This window comes from Heloderma suspectum, chromosome 5 (assembly GCF_057233095.1).
Source record: "Heloderma suspectum isolate Gila_16-S chromosome 5, 16-S_ref, whole genome shotgun sequence".
Lineage (NCBI taxonomy): Eukaryota > Metazoa > Chordata > Lepidosauria > Squamata > Helodermatidae > Heloderma > Heloderma suspectum.
In genome coordinates this window covers 47742289-47757126 of record NC_139462.1, presented here as the reverse complement: position 1 = coordinate 47757126, position 14838 = coordinate 47742289, and the positions used below count along the sequence as shown (strand labels likewise).

The following is a 14838-nucleotide window of genomic DNA, read 5'->3' as shown; positions in this document are numbered from 1 at the left end:
CATGGAACGCAAGACCCCAGTTGTTTCTGTTTCCTCATTTTGTTAACATCATTTGTTCCGGCCCTCCCCACTGACCCTTGAACTTAAACATCAGTTGCATCATTTGCCAGAAAAGGATCATGTTGGTACCTCGCCAGGAAGATAAATATATGTAGCTCTTCTTTAAAGGAGGAAGTAAACCAAAACAAAATCACTGCCTAAATCAGACTTCTAATTTGTGAGACAGCACAAATCCCATGTAACAAACTCACATTTTGTTTAAACTACATTTCAGAAAATAGCAGGCATGTGGTCAATACAAAGGAAGTTTTTAAGACTGAGGTTTTTGCAGCAGGTTTTGGATTGGATACAGCCTTTACCCTGCATTGTAAGTTGGCTTTGAGCACACAGTTACATATCAGATAGCACCTCTTTCTGGAGCCTTCGTGAATAATCATGTTCTCTTACCACTGACCAATTATTTGACTTCTCTTGCAACTCTTACTTAAAACAAGTCATCATCAGTCATTTACAAACCAAGAGCCTAATTAAACAAACAAGAACCTATTTGTTAATTCTCTTACAGAGTCCGTGTAGCCTCTGCAAAAGAGTTACTGCCAGTTGCTGTGTTTACCTACGTTATTCCATATGTGACATGATTATTGCCCTCACACCGATGGGTGGCTTTTCCAGGGTGCCTATCTACAGGAGTCCTGCTTCAGTACTAAAGCAAGAATATAGAAAGAAGTCTCCCCAAAAGTTAGAAAGGATGTAGGATAACAGAACCCTGTGTCAACACTGGTTCTCGGGCAGTTCTCAAATTACAGTGAGACCAAAGGCACCCTGTTACCTTTTACAACGGCCCCCGCAGCAACTGTTTTGAGAAGAATACAATGATTTGGCCAAAATTGGGGGAGGGGGGAGCCAGAGGTTGGGCCTGTGGATGTCATAAAGAACCAGTCCCCTAACTTGAAAACGTTGCTCAAGTCACGGGGGAAAAACCCATGACAGCCACCACTTCTAGTGTCGGAAAGTAGGAATCACCACAGAAAACCTGCTTTAGCAGGCAAATCTCCTTTGCTGGATTGAAGGGAGGATGTATACGGAATACACTAATAATGAATGCTGTTACATCAGCCTTCCACAACCTGGTGGCCTCCTGAGAGCCTCCATCTTGTCAGGATTCAGTCTACATTTATTGGCCCTCATACGGCCCATGACTGCTTCTAAGCACTGATCCAGCACCCGCACAGCCCCACCTGACAAGGAGAAACAGAGCTCAGTATCATCAGCATATTGTTGACTACACACCCCAAATGCCCCAATGACCTTTCTAATGGTTTCATATAGATATTAAAAAGAACAGGTGACAGAACCCTGCGGGATGCCATAAGACAACTGCTGTGAGGTTGAGCAGAAGTCCCCCAACACCACTTTCTGGAAAGGACCCTGCAGATAGGAGCAGAGCCACCATTTCACCATGTCTCCAACCCCCAACATAGATCCAGCAGGCTACCATGGTCAACAGTATCAAAAGCTGCTGAGAGGTCCAGGAGAATCAACAGGGACACACTCCCCTATCCCGTACCAGCAGAGGTCAATCATCAGGGCAACTAAGGTCGATTCAGTGCCAAACCTGGGCCTGAAGCCAGACTGAAATGAGTCAAGATAATTAACTTCTTCCAGGTACTCCTAGAGCTGCCCAGCCATCACCTTCTCAAGAACCTCACCTAAGAAAGGGTTATTTATGACTAGGTGGTAGTTATCACAAACCTCAGGATCCAGGGAGGGATTTTTGAGTGGATGCACCACAGCCTCTTTCAAAGCCTTAGACACCAGCCCCTCCCTTAAAGAGGCATTAACCATTCTCTGAGCCACCCAGTCAGTCCCTTCCACTCTGCCAGCTGTATATCACTGTCAAGGGCTCCTTGGAGGCCTCTCTCAGTCTAATCCAGTAGTCAAGTCCAGACACAGACAAATGGATTCTTTTCAAAGCTTTATTCCCCTTTTACAACTTAACAACTCTACCGTTAGCAACTAGATATGAGCAGCAGAGTACCTATGCCCTACGTTGGAACAGTTGGTCCCCGTTTGAAAGGGAATTACTGGCAGACCCCTGAACTTAAGGACTAGGGAGAGTCCCTCCCCTTTTCCCTTGGATCCTCTGGGCGCAGCCGCTGTTTGCGCACCAACCGGGCACTACGCCTCCTTTCTGTGCCCTCCATTTGGCGCCGCTCTCTGCGTTGGCGTCGCGCGTCCATCAAGTCTGCTTCCCGAGCTCTGTCACTCCCAGGACTGCTATCTAAGCTAGGAATGCTGGTGGGAGGAATCTCCGTCAGCTGTTGGCCCTGGGAAAGAGGAGCGTGCTCCGCTCCCAGGAGCGACTCCTCTTCCTCAGAATCAGAACTACTCTGGGATTCTATGGGCTCAGTGTCCACCCTGACAATCACAAGCCATGAAGAGCAAGAGTCAGGAACAGCTTCAAAGGTAGGCATTGTTGGGCACCAGCTGAGGGCTCACTTATAAGAGCCCTTTGGATTTGCTCCTGCTCTTCACTATTACAACCTGCTTATTCACCTGCCTCTTACTCTGGCCCAGTGAACATCGTTGGTGAGAAGGAGGAGGGGCAGATGTCACTTCCAACTTGCTCACTGGCTGTCTGCTTGTCAAGCAAGCAAGTAGTAGCAATAATAAGGAAGAGGATAAGGCGCAGTAGCAGCTGGTGACACTGGTGGTAAGAAGGTAGATTCACTGAGGGAGGGGGCCCATTAAGGGCATCTTGCCTGAGGGCCCTCAAAAACCTGGAACTGGCACTGGCAAGGGTTGGTCAGATTTCTTCAAGTTCTGGAAAACTATCTGCAATAGTTAGACTGAAGCAAAATTATTGTGTCATGAATCTTATCGAGTATGATAACACGCTTTTCAGTGCAAGAGGGATGCCTCAACGGGAGAGAAAATGGAGTTGTTCCTAGATAATTTTGCGCATGTATCTGCGCATGTAAAAGCACCTTGTAAATGTTGACTGTATTGACTTGAGTTTCTTATAGCAGGGGTGGGGAACCTGTGGCCCTCCAGATGCTTCTGGAATACAACTCCCCACCCATTGGTGATGTTGACTGGGGCTGAAGAACGTGGGAGTCCAACAACCTCTGGAGGGCCACAGGTTCCCCATCCCTGCCCATAGAATATGGTGAGGCAATAGCAATGTTGATACTTGTATGTTTTCTCTCAACCTGAACTTAATTTTTATTTGGATAACATCTAACAAAACACTTGAGCTAATGAATTATTTCTCCTCATTGTTGGCCTTTTTCTTTCACTGCAATTATTTTCAGCTGTGAATAGTTTTAGACTAGAGAATAATAATCCTCCTGACACACTGCCTTGGCAATAAAGCAAGTGTGTACAGTCGTTCTTTTTGAAAAAGAATCCTATGTAATAGAACTCCTGGAAATGAAATTAATCTGTTTTCCCCCTTCTAAGCCTTGCCATAACATCTGTTCAGGCCAATAGGCATGTTTCAGCAAATACTAGATTATTCATGAAGGACTGTAAGTTACTTGTGCCTCCATGCAGTAGTTTAGTCAACTGAACTTGCAATGTACAGGTTGCAAAGGACCTAAGGGTTATACTTGTATGAACAGGACAAATCTTTTATTGCTTTCACAGCTAATTCATAATAGAACATACATCCTTTCCACATGTTCAAAATAATGTCCAAGTAATGAACACATCTTAAACTGGGTTTCCCCAATGAACTTGGCATAGAAGGAATTCTTGAGTCGCATACTTTTAAGGAGAAAAAAAAGTTTAAGAATTTCTAGACCACCCTTCACCCACAAAAGTGAGTTCCAGGGCAACATACAAAGATAAAGCAAACTTCAGCAATATAATAAAAAAACATAAAAGCCATAACATTGAGAGGGATAAAGCAATTCATCAACCAGCTAAAACCCATACAAACGTTAAGCTGTAAAAAAATTGAAATACCAGGGAAAATAAAAACATTGCTGTTGATATAGTTCCAACTGAGCCACCCAGAGCACCAGCGAATCAGGCTGTGTAGGTTCAGTTGTAGTTGTTGCGGCCTGATGATGTGGACAGGGTCTGGGGTAAATTCACACCATCAAATTGTCATGGCATGAAGGCACGGAGTTGTGCTTGTGGTAAAGTATTCCCACATGAGCATGCTCCTCATCATATCAAGCCACATATGCCATGCCATGCCATTATTCAACTCGCTTCTAGACTTCTGTGGAGGTACAGGAAGCATGAGCCAAATTTCAAGTTGTGCTCATCAGGAAGCAGTTATACAGCTATTCGCTATAAGAACAGCTTTGTTCAGATTCATTTCAACCCATACTGCTGGCAGTACCTACTGCCTATTTGTCACTGCCTGGTTTCAGCTTCAGAAGCAACAGTTCTCAGTGCATGACCAATGTCCACAGTAGCAACATAGAGTTGCCAAGAGACACCCAAGAGCTGCCTTTCCTTCCTGTGTCTAACTACCACTAATTGAGGGTTATATGAGGGTTATTTAACCCTCGCATAACCCATGCTAGCCAGGTTCGCATGACATGGCCCAAGCCCCAATTGGCGGCTGGATATTCAAAATGGCGGCCGTGTCATGTGAACCAGCCAACGGTGATCTGAGGACCAGCCACGCATCTGTCATGACACCTAGTTACAGAGAAACTCAGTCTAAAGCAGCCCTTTCCACCCTAAGTCCCTTTAGGTGTTTGGACTACAACCTCCATCAGCCCAAGACACCATGGGCAATGGTGAGGGATTATGGGTTGTACTCCAAAATATCTGAAGGGACTCATGATGGGGGAAGGCTGCTTTACTGCCCACTGTTAAGTTGCAGAATGCTTTGATAGATACAATTTTAGGTAAGAAACAAAAAAAAATCTTCAAGGCCTTCATAGCAAAATGCTCCAATGGGACTACAGAACTTGTCTGAGACAGAACCAAAAACAGAGGAATAGGCAAAAAGGGGAATTGCAAATTCTTACATGTGAGCCATTGCATGTGAACAAAAGGCTTAGTGAGAATCTATATTGTTAACCACCTATGGCATGTAAACACAGAAAGCAAACTGGCAGGAACAGATTTTAAAAGGGGGAAAAAACTAAACGGAAGGGTCAGCCCAAATTCAAAGGAACACAGATCCAAACACATAATTGGATTAATGTGGGTCTAATTAAATGAACCCCTTCATGGATCACTGCCTTGTTGTGGCGAAGGGGCTTGCGTAACTCAGTGAAGCCATAAGCTATGCCGTGCAGGGCCACCCAAGACGGACAGGTCATGGCAGAGAGTTCTGACAAAATGTGGTCCACTGGAGAAGGAAATGGCAACCCACTCCAGTATTCTTGCCAAGAAAACCCCATGGAACGTATCACAAGGCTAAAAGAGATGACGCCGGAAGATGAGCCCCTCAGGTCGGAAGGTGTCCAATAAGCTACTGGGGAAGAGCAGAGGGTATTTCCAAGTAACGCCAGAAAGAGTGAAGCGGCTGGGCCAAACCCGAAAGGACACTCAGCTGTGGATGTGTCTGGTGGTGAAAAGAAAATCCGATGCTGTAAAGAACAATATTGTTTAGGAACCTGGAATGTCAGATCAATGAATCAAGGTAAGCTGGAGGTGGTCAAACATGAGATGGCAAGATTGAACATCGACATCTTGGGAATCAGCGAACTAAAATGGACAGGCATGGGCGAATTTAATTCAGGTGACCATCGTATCTACTATTGTGGGCAAGAATCCCTTAGAAGAAATGGAGTAGCACTCATAGTCAACAAAAGGGTGGGAAAAGCAGTACTGGGGTACAATCTTAAAAATGATAGAATGATCTCAGTACGAATCCAAGGCAAACCATTAAATACATCATGAGAAATGCCGGGTTGGATGAATCAGAGGTCGGAATTAAGATTGCTGGGAGAATTATCAACAACCTCCGATATGCAGACGATACCACCCTAATGGCAGAAAGCGAAGAGGATCTAAAGAGCCTCTTGTTGAGGGTGAAAGAGGAGAGTGCAAAAGCTGGTTTGAAACTCAACATTAAAAAAACAAAGATCATGGCATCTGGCCCCATCACTTCCTGGCATATAGAAGGGGAACAAATGGAAGCAGTGACAGATTTTACTTTCTTGGGCTCCAAGATCACTGCAGACGGTGACTGTAGCCATGAAATTAAAAGACGCTTGCTCCTTGGGAGGAAAGCTATGGCCAACCTAGACAGCATAGTAAGAAGCAGAGACATCACCTTGCCAACAAAGGTCCGTCTAATCAAAGCTATGGTTTTCCCAGTAGTAATGTATGGCTGTGAGAGCTGGACTATAAGGAAGGCTGAGCGCCGAAGAATTGATGCTTTCGAACTGTGGTGCTGGAGAAGACTCTTACGAGTCCCCTGGACTGCAAGGAGGTCAAATCAGTCCATCCTAAAGGAAATCAACCCTGAGTGCTCATTGGAAGGACAGATAATGAAGCTGAAGCTCCAATATGTTGGCCACCTAATGCGAAGAGAAAACTCCCTGGAAAAGACCCTGATGCTGGGAAAGACTGAAGGCAAAAGGAGAAGGGGACGGCAGAGGATGAGATGGCTAGATAGCATCACGGATGCAATGAATATGAACTTGAGCACGCTCCGGGAGAGAGCGCAGGACAGGAAGGCCTGGCGTGCTATGGTCCATGGGGTCATGAAGAGTCGGACACGACTGAACGACTGAACAACAACAATTAAATGAAACATTTGAAAACAAAATGCTACAAATTAGTTACAGATATGTGGAACAAAAGTAGAAAATGGAGGATAAATGCAGAATCTGACCACACAAATATGTTCCATTTTTTAACAAGGAATTCTATCACTCCAAGACTTTGAGGAATAAGTTATGCTAAAATCCAAATAGATCGACAAATAAATGCACACACAAAATCTGCAACGAGGCCTTTTTCAAAATATTTACAACTGCTTTTTGCAAGAAAAAGCCTGCGTAATGTTTGCTCTTTAATCTGCCTCTCTCCAATAACATGGGTACCACTACCTGTGTTCCGACCTTGGCCTGTGCTCCCAAAAATAGACATGTGTGCATTTACTTGCAATATCTAAGCAGCCCCAAAGTGCCACTACAGTCGATGGTGCTTGAATCCCACCCCAAGCATTTAACTGATGATGAACCAGCTCTTATGATTGGGCCATCTACACAGCCATAATAGCGTGACCCCATCCATTTCAGAAAAAAGCACTGGTGAGGCCAAGAAGGACACCTAGGAAGGGAGATACATCCAAGTATCTTTGGTTATGGATAAATAGCCAATGCCATGAAGAATCCCATGCAGAATGGGACCCCCTGAGTTTCACACACCATGGAGGGACACTGTGGTTATGCAAAGTAAAAAAGGGGCCAATGAACTCATACGACCTCATCTACATCAGTAAAATGGCTTACTGAATCGGTGCTTTTATAGTTAAATGGCAGTTCTAGGAGTGGCTTTGAACATGACCCTTATGATAAGACAGTCACTTCTGCTGCTTCTGTGTGCATTTCATTAGTAACTCACAAAATGGAGGCTTGCCCATTTCCTCTAAAGGAAGATGCATCTTCTCACAATATGTGAACAGCTTATATATTTTTGCAGAGGGAAGACGCTCAAGTCCCCATTTGGACATTAACCCCCCAAAAAGTGTGCAACTGGAAAGCATGAGAGTCATTCATGCTTCCTGCATATGCTCATATCCCACATGGCTCTGACAGCTAGTTCCATAGTACGTGTGCTTAGCATTATAGCCCAAGTTTGACTTTTCTCATTTCCTCCACATTGTTCATTTAAGACGGGGAAAACAAAGGGAGGGGATAATTATTTCTGGATACGAGTGGAAGATCAACTTGTTCCATCTTGTCTTACACATGTTCCCCCAAGCATCAACATCCAGATGTAACTACTTCTACATAAAAGCAATTACTCTGAACTGATGTTGTTAAAAAAGTAACCCACAAGCATATGTTACAACTTTGGTCAACAAAAGCCATCATGCCTTGCAAGCGGACACACAAGCAGTGGTATATTGGGACATTACATTCTAGGAGGAAAAAAGAGTTGATTTTTCACTTCATGTTCACTCCATTTTCAAGAAGGATTTAACAGGACTTTGCCAGTGTGAAGAGTTTATTAACAGACAATCAAGAACCTGTAGAAGTGACTTCTATATTAGGACCAAAACAGACATTACTTTAAATGTGTGTCTAGCAGCTATATCTTTTTTCATTTTTACTCCAGGGTAGGTGCAGGGGAATCAATCCCTACCTTAAAAGCCCCCCCTGCCCCCCAAGCTATGGTCCAAATTGGGGGCCCTTTGCCTACTCTGCAGTAAAAAAAAAACCCCACAGCTGCTAGATATACATTTAAAGGAATGCTTCTTTTAGCCTTTAGTTGTTTTAGCTTTACTTGCAAGTAATATAAGCACCCATGACTCTTGCAGTCAGTATGAGGAATAATAAAATATTTTGAGTAGGAAAAATGCATAAAGGTCAAAATAAGCAGGTAATTTTCATCTTTCAAACACAACCAAAGTAATCCCTGAGAAACAGCTCTGCAGGCTCCAGTACTTACTTACTTTCAAGGGCACAGACCTTCAATCTTTTTATGTGCTTGCTTACTTGGAAATCCTACAGAATTCAAGGGGATTTGCTCCCCTGCAAGTCTACATCAGATTGCAACCCTGATTTCCATGTTGTTTAGGACATAAAAAAGTAGCCAACATATACTGTGTAACACTTGTTAGCATGATTTCTTTGATGCCACACTTGCCGACATAAACCAAGCAACCCTTCATACTTGCAATTTGCTCAAATTCAACCAGGCGAAGTTTTAGGAATGATTTACTACAGGGATGGGGAATATGTGGCCCTCCAGATGTTGAACTACAACTCCCATCAGCTGGGAGTTGCAGCCCTGCAACATTTACAGGGTCACAAGTTGCCCACCCCTGATTTACAAGCATGTTCTGAAAAAGAATGGCAACCTAAGAACATAAGAAGAGCCCTGCTGGATCAGACCAAGGGTCCATCTAGTCCAGCATTCTGTTCACACAGTGGCCAAACAGCTGCCTGCGGGAAACCCACAAGCAGGACATAAGTGCAATAACACCCTCTCGCTCATTTCCCCACCACCTGGTTTACACAGGCATCTTGTCTCTGATACAGGAGGTAGCATATAGCCATCAGGACTAGTAGCCACAAAAATTGCTTGCATTTCTGAAACCTATTCACATTCAAGTGCTCTCTATTTCGCAATAATGTTATGAATGTATAATTACGTAGATGCCAGTTACCCAGCTTCCATCACCTGCTCATGCTGCAGTTCCAGGACAGTATGCCCTCCTTTACTTTAGGAGGCAGATGCCTACCAGAAGGACCAGTATGACCAAAGGGATGGAGGTTTCAAGCCAGCTTTATGCAAAGTTTCCTTCCACCAAAACAATGCATCATGGGATGGGTCAATGTGACTGAGGGTTCCTGAGCCACCATATTACCATCCTACTTGGTGCAAACGTCAATTCCTGAACTGCACATGTTTGGCTCAGTTTGCAAGTGGCTCCATCCAGACTACAGTCGCTCCCCTCCCTCAGCCTCAAGGATTACAGAATGCCTGCACACATCTTCATACAGGGTTGACCCAGCTTGCAAGGAATACAAGACGGAACTGCAACCGCGGAATAGGCCAGGCGAGGCACTGTATACTCTGTTGCCTTCTGGCACATTCCATGTCAACTGCAACACTGTCAGCTCAGGACTCTGCACAGAGTGCCAACAGTGCCTGAGTTGACAGGGAACAGAAGGAACAGCCTTGATTTTACATATTCCACTCATTCATATCCCACCTTTATACAATGAGGATGTTTTGCACCACCATCATGAGCCTCGTGCATATATATCACCATCTGGTCAAAGCTCAGAGCTGGATTTGATTATTAAATTCTGTAAAATTTAGAAAAATATCTAAGAGCAGAGCCCCTTAAAATATTTCAGGTATTGGCTGTTCAAAAGGACAAGTGACACCATGTGTGCCATTTTCCCTTGATTTCCTCCAGCTCTCTCACACCTATTCCCCAAAATGCCTTCTGAACTCAGGCTGAATTTGAAGAGCGGTTCAGAGGTTCTGGAAGGGACCAGGAAGTACAACATCTGAAAAGGTTAACTTGACAAATCCCATTAACAGTGCATATTTCTCTCTATATTCTGGTCCGTGCAACTGGACAGCACAACCAATAGGGCAAACTACTCAATGCTGATGTAATACAGAATACAAGTGTTTGTCTTACATGACAGCATGACACCGCATCTCCAGAGTTACCCACTGCAAGATAACCATGGCTGGCCCTGGGTGAGGCAGGCCTTCGGCAGTCCCCCACAAACAGGCTACAATTTCTTCTATTATTATCTATAGCCCTTTATTTGTATTTCTTAGCGTGCATGGCAACATCGTCTCAAAGCAAAGCCATGTCCTGCCGATTTTTATCTAGAACAAATGACATTAAACTGAAAATTGAAAAAGGAAGATACTTTAAAGCTAATTGATGGAAGTTCACTTTTTATAGCTAGTACAGAAATAACCTAGAACTTGGGAGGGGGGGAGTTAAAGACTCTTACAGCTTTTGTTGGCCCTAGCTTACTGCAGACAGAACGCTCAACAAACACCACATCACCAAGCTCAGCTTAGCACCCCCTTCAGTTTAGCGCCGTGGGCAAGCGCCCCATTTGCCTCACCCCTAAGGCTGGCCCTGAAGAGAAGTACTATTTAAGACAAAAAGCATGGATTATTTCTTGCCTCATTTAGTCTATCCTGCAGCATTTGCGTGCATTTTTAAAAGTCTGCACAGTGTACTCACTAACATCTTAAAGATAAGCATTAACATGTTTAAAGCCAGTATTTCCTTTCACTGTAAACAAGGCAGCCCTTCTCAGTTCCTGAAAAAAATAAAGTTATATTTATAATCCATCCTGCTCAAAACCTAGAGGCAGCCTTAGAAGGATAAGTTTATAATGAAATGCTATATTTGGAAGCCTATGTTGCTAAGCATTTTATAACATTCAGCACTGTTTATTCCTTTCACATCCTCACTGCCTAATTAACATGTCATGTTATGCTGGGGGGTTTTTTTAATCCAGTGGTGGTCTCTCTATTCTTATAAACATTTGGTGAACTAAAATGCTTTGAGAATAGGTAATCAGAACAGCAGCATGATCCTAGGAGAATATAGATAGAATACCATTCAGCAGTAGCAGTCACATGGATAGTAAAATCAAATACAGCTGTTTGCTGAATCCTGAAAATACTGCATTCACAGTAATTTTTAGATCAGCTCCTGCCAAAACAGTAGAGAGCTAGGAAATGTATGGTTGATTTCAACAGACTTTATCGCCAGGCATACTATTTAAAGCTAGTACTTCTCTCCCTGCACCGCCCTGCTCCCATTAAAACATTTTGTGGAATATGCATCTTTCCCCTCCCCTTTAAAATAGGGACAGGAAATGTGTAGCCATCCCACCATTCCTCGCCACTGGCTATGCTGCCTATGGCTGATGGGAGTTGCACTCCAACAACCTCTGGAGGACCACGTGTTCGCCACCCCTGCTTTAAAAGGACCAAGCTTAAGATAGCAATATTCCCTTTAGGTAAGGGATCCATCAATTTATTTGTATATTGTCTTCCCACAAAATATATACATGCTTAAGACACTCAAAGATCAAACAATGCTTTGGAGAAGACAAGTTTCCATTCATGGTGACCATAGTCCTATGGCAAGCTCCCTATAAAGAGTCAAAAAAGTGCAGGTTTTCCAGTGGGTAATAGAAGGGGAACAAGTGGCAAGAGACAGAAGGGAAGAGGTAGAAGAAAGCGAGATGTCTCAACCGACAGCATGTTTCAGTGCAATATAGAGCCTTCTCTTTAGAGGAACGTGCTTGACTGTAGCACTCTCTTGTTTAATTGCTAATACTTCAAAACACAACAATTCTAGTGCAAGACACTGGGGTAAGTGTGGAGTTAAAGCATGAGGTTGGGACAATTTTGTTTAAGGAGAACTGAGCTATTCCTGCCCTGAAAATCCATGCAAGGCACGAACAACTCTGTACAGTGAAATTATACTCCAATCCAAAAGCACTGCATTGGTAGGGTACACAGTAACATATCTAAGGGTGCAATCCTATGGCTAATTAGCAGCTAGACAGACATAGGATAGGTCAGTTCCTGGGAACCGACCTCAGAGCCCACACTCCGAGGTCGGTTCCCTGAGAACCGACCTCCGCCTCGTAAGCAGCGCGGAATGGCCCTGCGCTCCGAACAGCAGCACAGAGCAGCAAAAACGGGGCGTTCCCAGGGGTGGGCAAGGGCGGGGAAGTTGGAAATCCGGTACGACACATCCTATGTGTCATCCAGCTGCCACTTCCCCTGCTCCGAGGGCCCACAGCTAGACAGCCGAAATCGGCTGTCTAGCCACGAAAGCAGGGCTGGGGGAGCAAGGAGAAGATCCACTCCTCACCACTCCTCCCACCCTGCGCTGGACAGGCGGTCGCCCCTGGGGTTGGAGGCGACTGTTGACCTTGATAGGATTGCTCCCGCCAGTACATAAATGGAAAGAAGGAAGAGCTAATCTTTTGTATGGGGCAGGAGACAAAAGTAATATTTAACAAGATGTTTTTCCTCCCCAGATTATAGTCAGAGCGGTAATTCCCTACATTCTCCAGACAATAGGTCTTTGCGCCTTTCCTGCAACATAAAAAATAATTTAGGAAAATCTGGGCAAACTTATTAAATGGCTTGAAGGAAGCATATATTTCCATCCTATGAGATTTCAAAACAAAGCACCTATTAAGAAAATAGGTGCTTTGTTTTTTAGAATGCTATCATCAGATCTAATATTTTGCAAACTCAGAACACACCAATTAAATAGCCTAGGCTTGCAAAGCAAGCATTCAAATAGAATATAATACATTTGTTGTTGTTGTTGTTGTTATTATTATTATTATTATTATTATTATTATTATTATTATTTTAAGTTCTTAACTCTAAAGATTCTGTCCACTGTAACACAGGATCCTCTGTTATTTATTTTATATGCTTTAAAGAAGTCTTAGGAACACAAAAGTTATAGAGGAAAACCCATCTTCTACCACTAGAGGTCACCACAGTACAATAATTGATGAAGAAATACAACAGAAGGGTCAAAATGTTAACTGGCCTCTGTGTCTGTTCAAGTATGAGTTTTGACAATATGCCAGTATATAAAATTACGAAAAACATTTTCATTTGTAACAAGATCTTACTCACTTTATACAAAATAAACAGCATAATCCTACACATATTTACTCTGAAGACGGTGTGTACAGCAGGACTGCTGCTTGAGTACCGTTTCAGTCTGCTAAGTAATGCTGTGCTATCTTGACTGCTTACATACTCTTCAGTCAGCAGAGTTTGGCCCAAAATAAGTATTTCCACACCTATTTTTCTATCTCCAACATGACTACAGCCTGCTTATACTGATCTATGTTGGTGGTAATTTGAAAAATTAACCCTATTAATATGCTGAACAGGAAACACAAAGTGTGGATACATCATTTAATGTTGTTAGGGCGCAATCCAATAAAGATAGGCAGCCACCTCCAAACTTGGAGGGCCCGCCTCTCCAATGCAGGGCAGGAGAAGCACGGAGGGGATCATTCCCTCCGCGCTCCTCCTGTCTTGCATTTGGGGCTAGACAGCCGACTGCGGCTGTCTAGCCGCAGAAGGGCGGAGCAGGGGAGGAGGCTACCAGACACACAGGATGTGTCATACCAGAATTTCTGCCCTCCCCGCCCCAGAACACCCCCCGGAACACCAGAATGCCCTGTTTTGGCCGCTCTACACTCCTCTTGTGAGCATGGAGCACGAGGCTGTTCCGTGCTGCCTGCAAGGCAGTGCAGAAGGGGGGAAGTTTGGTTCTCTGGGAATTGACCTCGGAGCACGGGCTCCAAGGTTGGTTCTCAGAAAACCAGATATCCTATGGCCGTCTAGCTGCTGACTAGTGGCCATAGGATTGCTCCCTCTATGTATTTGTTTTAATTTCTGTAACCCAATCAGAGAGCTTTCACTGTGGAGCAGTATAGAAATGCAATAAATAAATAAATAAATAATGCGAATGAGATGTGCCCTAAGTGGAATTCAAGTGGTTGATAAGGCTGTCAACTGCTAACATACTTTATTAGCTACCTTCTGATCAATTAAAAGTAAATATACTTCCATGTCATCTGAACCCAAGTATATTTAATATTTTTTGCAAAAGTGTGATATAATGTACAATTGAACAAATTGCCACTCATTATTAGAAGGAAAGGCCATCTTTGATAGAGAATTGTCATTTCCTATTACAATGAATACAGACAAGCACTTTTCTGCTGTGGCACCCCAGCTGTGGTATGAGCTCCCTAGAGAGGTTCACCTGGCAACTACCTTGTACTCCCTTTGGCACCAAGTGAAGACCTTTTTACTTTTCCAGCCTTTTCGCATTCTAGCCTTTTAGCTCTGCTGTTTAAAATCTCTGCATTGCTGTTACACTTTATTCTGGTTGTACTTTTATACTGTAGTTTTAAGCTTTCATATTTTATATTGTTTTATGCTGTACCTTGTGGTTTTAATTATTGTGAACTGCCCAGAAAGTTTCAGCTATTGGGCAGTACAGAAATGAAATAAACAAACAAACAAACAAACAGGACAGACTCAAAGAAAATATGAACAAACATGCCTCTATTTTCAGCCTCACAGATTAAAGTTTGTCATCAATAAAATCTACTCCCTTTCCACAGAGAGACAGAG

General features: G+C 43.6%; 1 protein-coding gene across 14 annotated transcripts in view; it reads right to left on the bottom strand.

Annotated features, from left to right (window-relative positions):
* Window positions 1–14838, bottom strand: part of AFG2A (AAA ATPase AFG2A) — a 281537-nt gene that overhangs the window by 240504 nt on the left and 26195 nt on the right. The window lies entirely within an intron of this gene.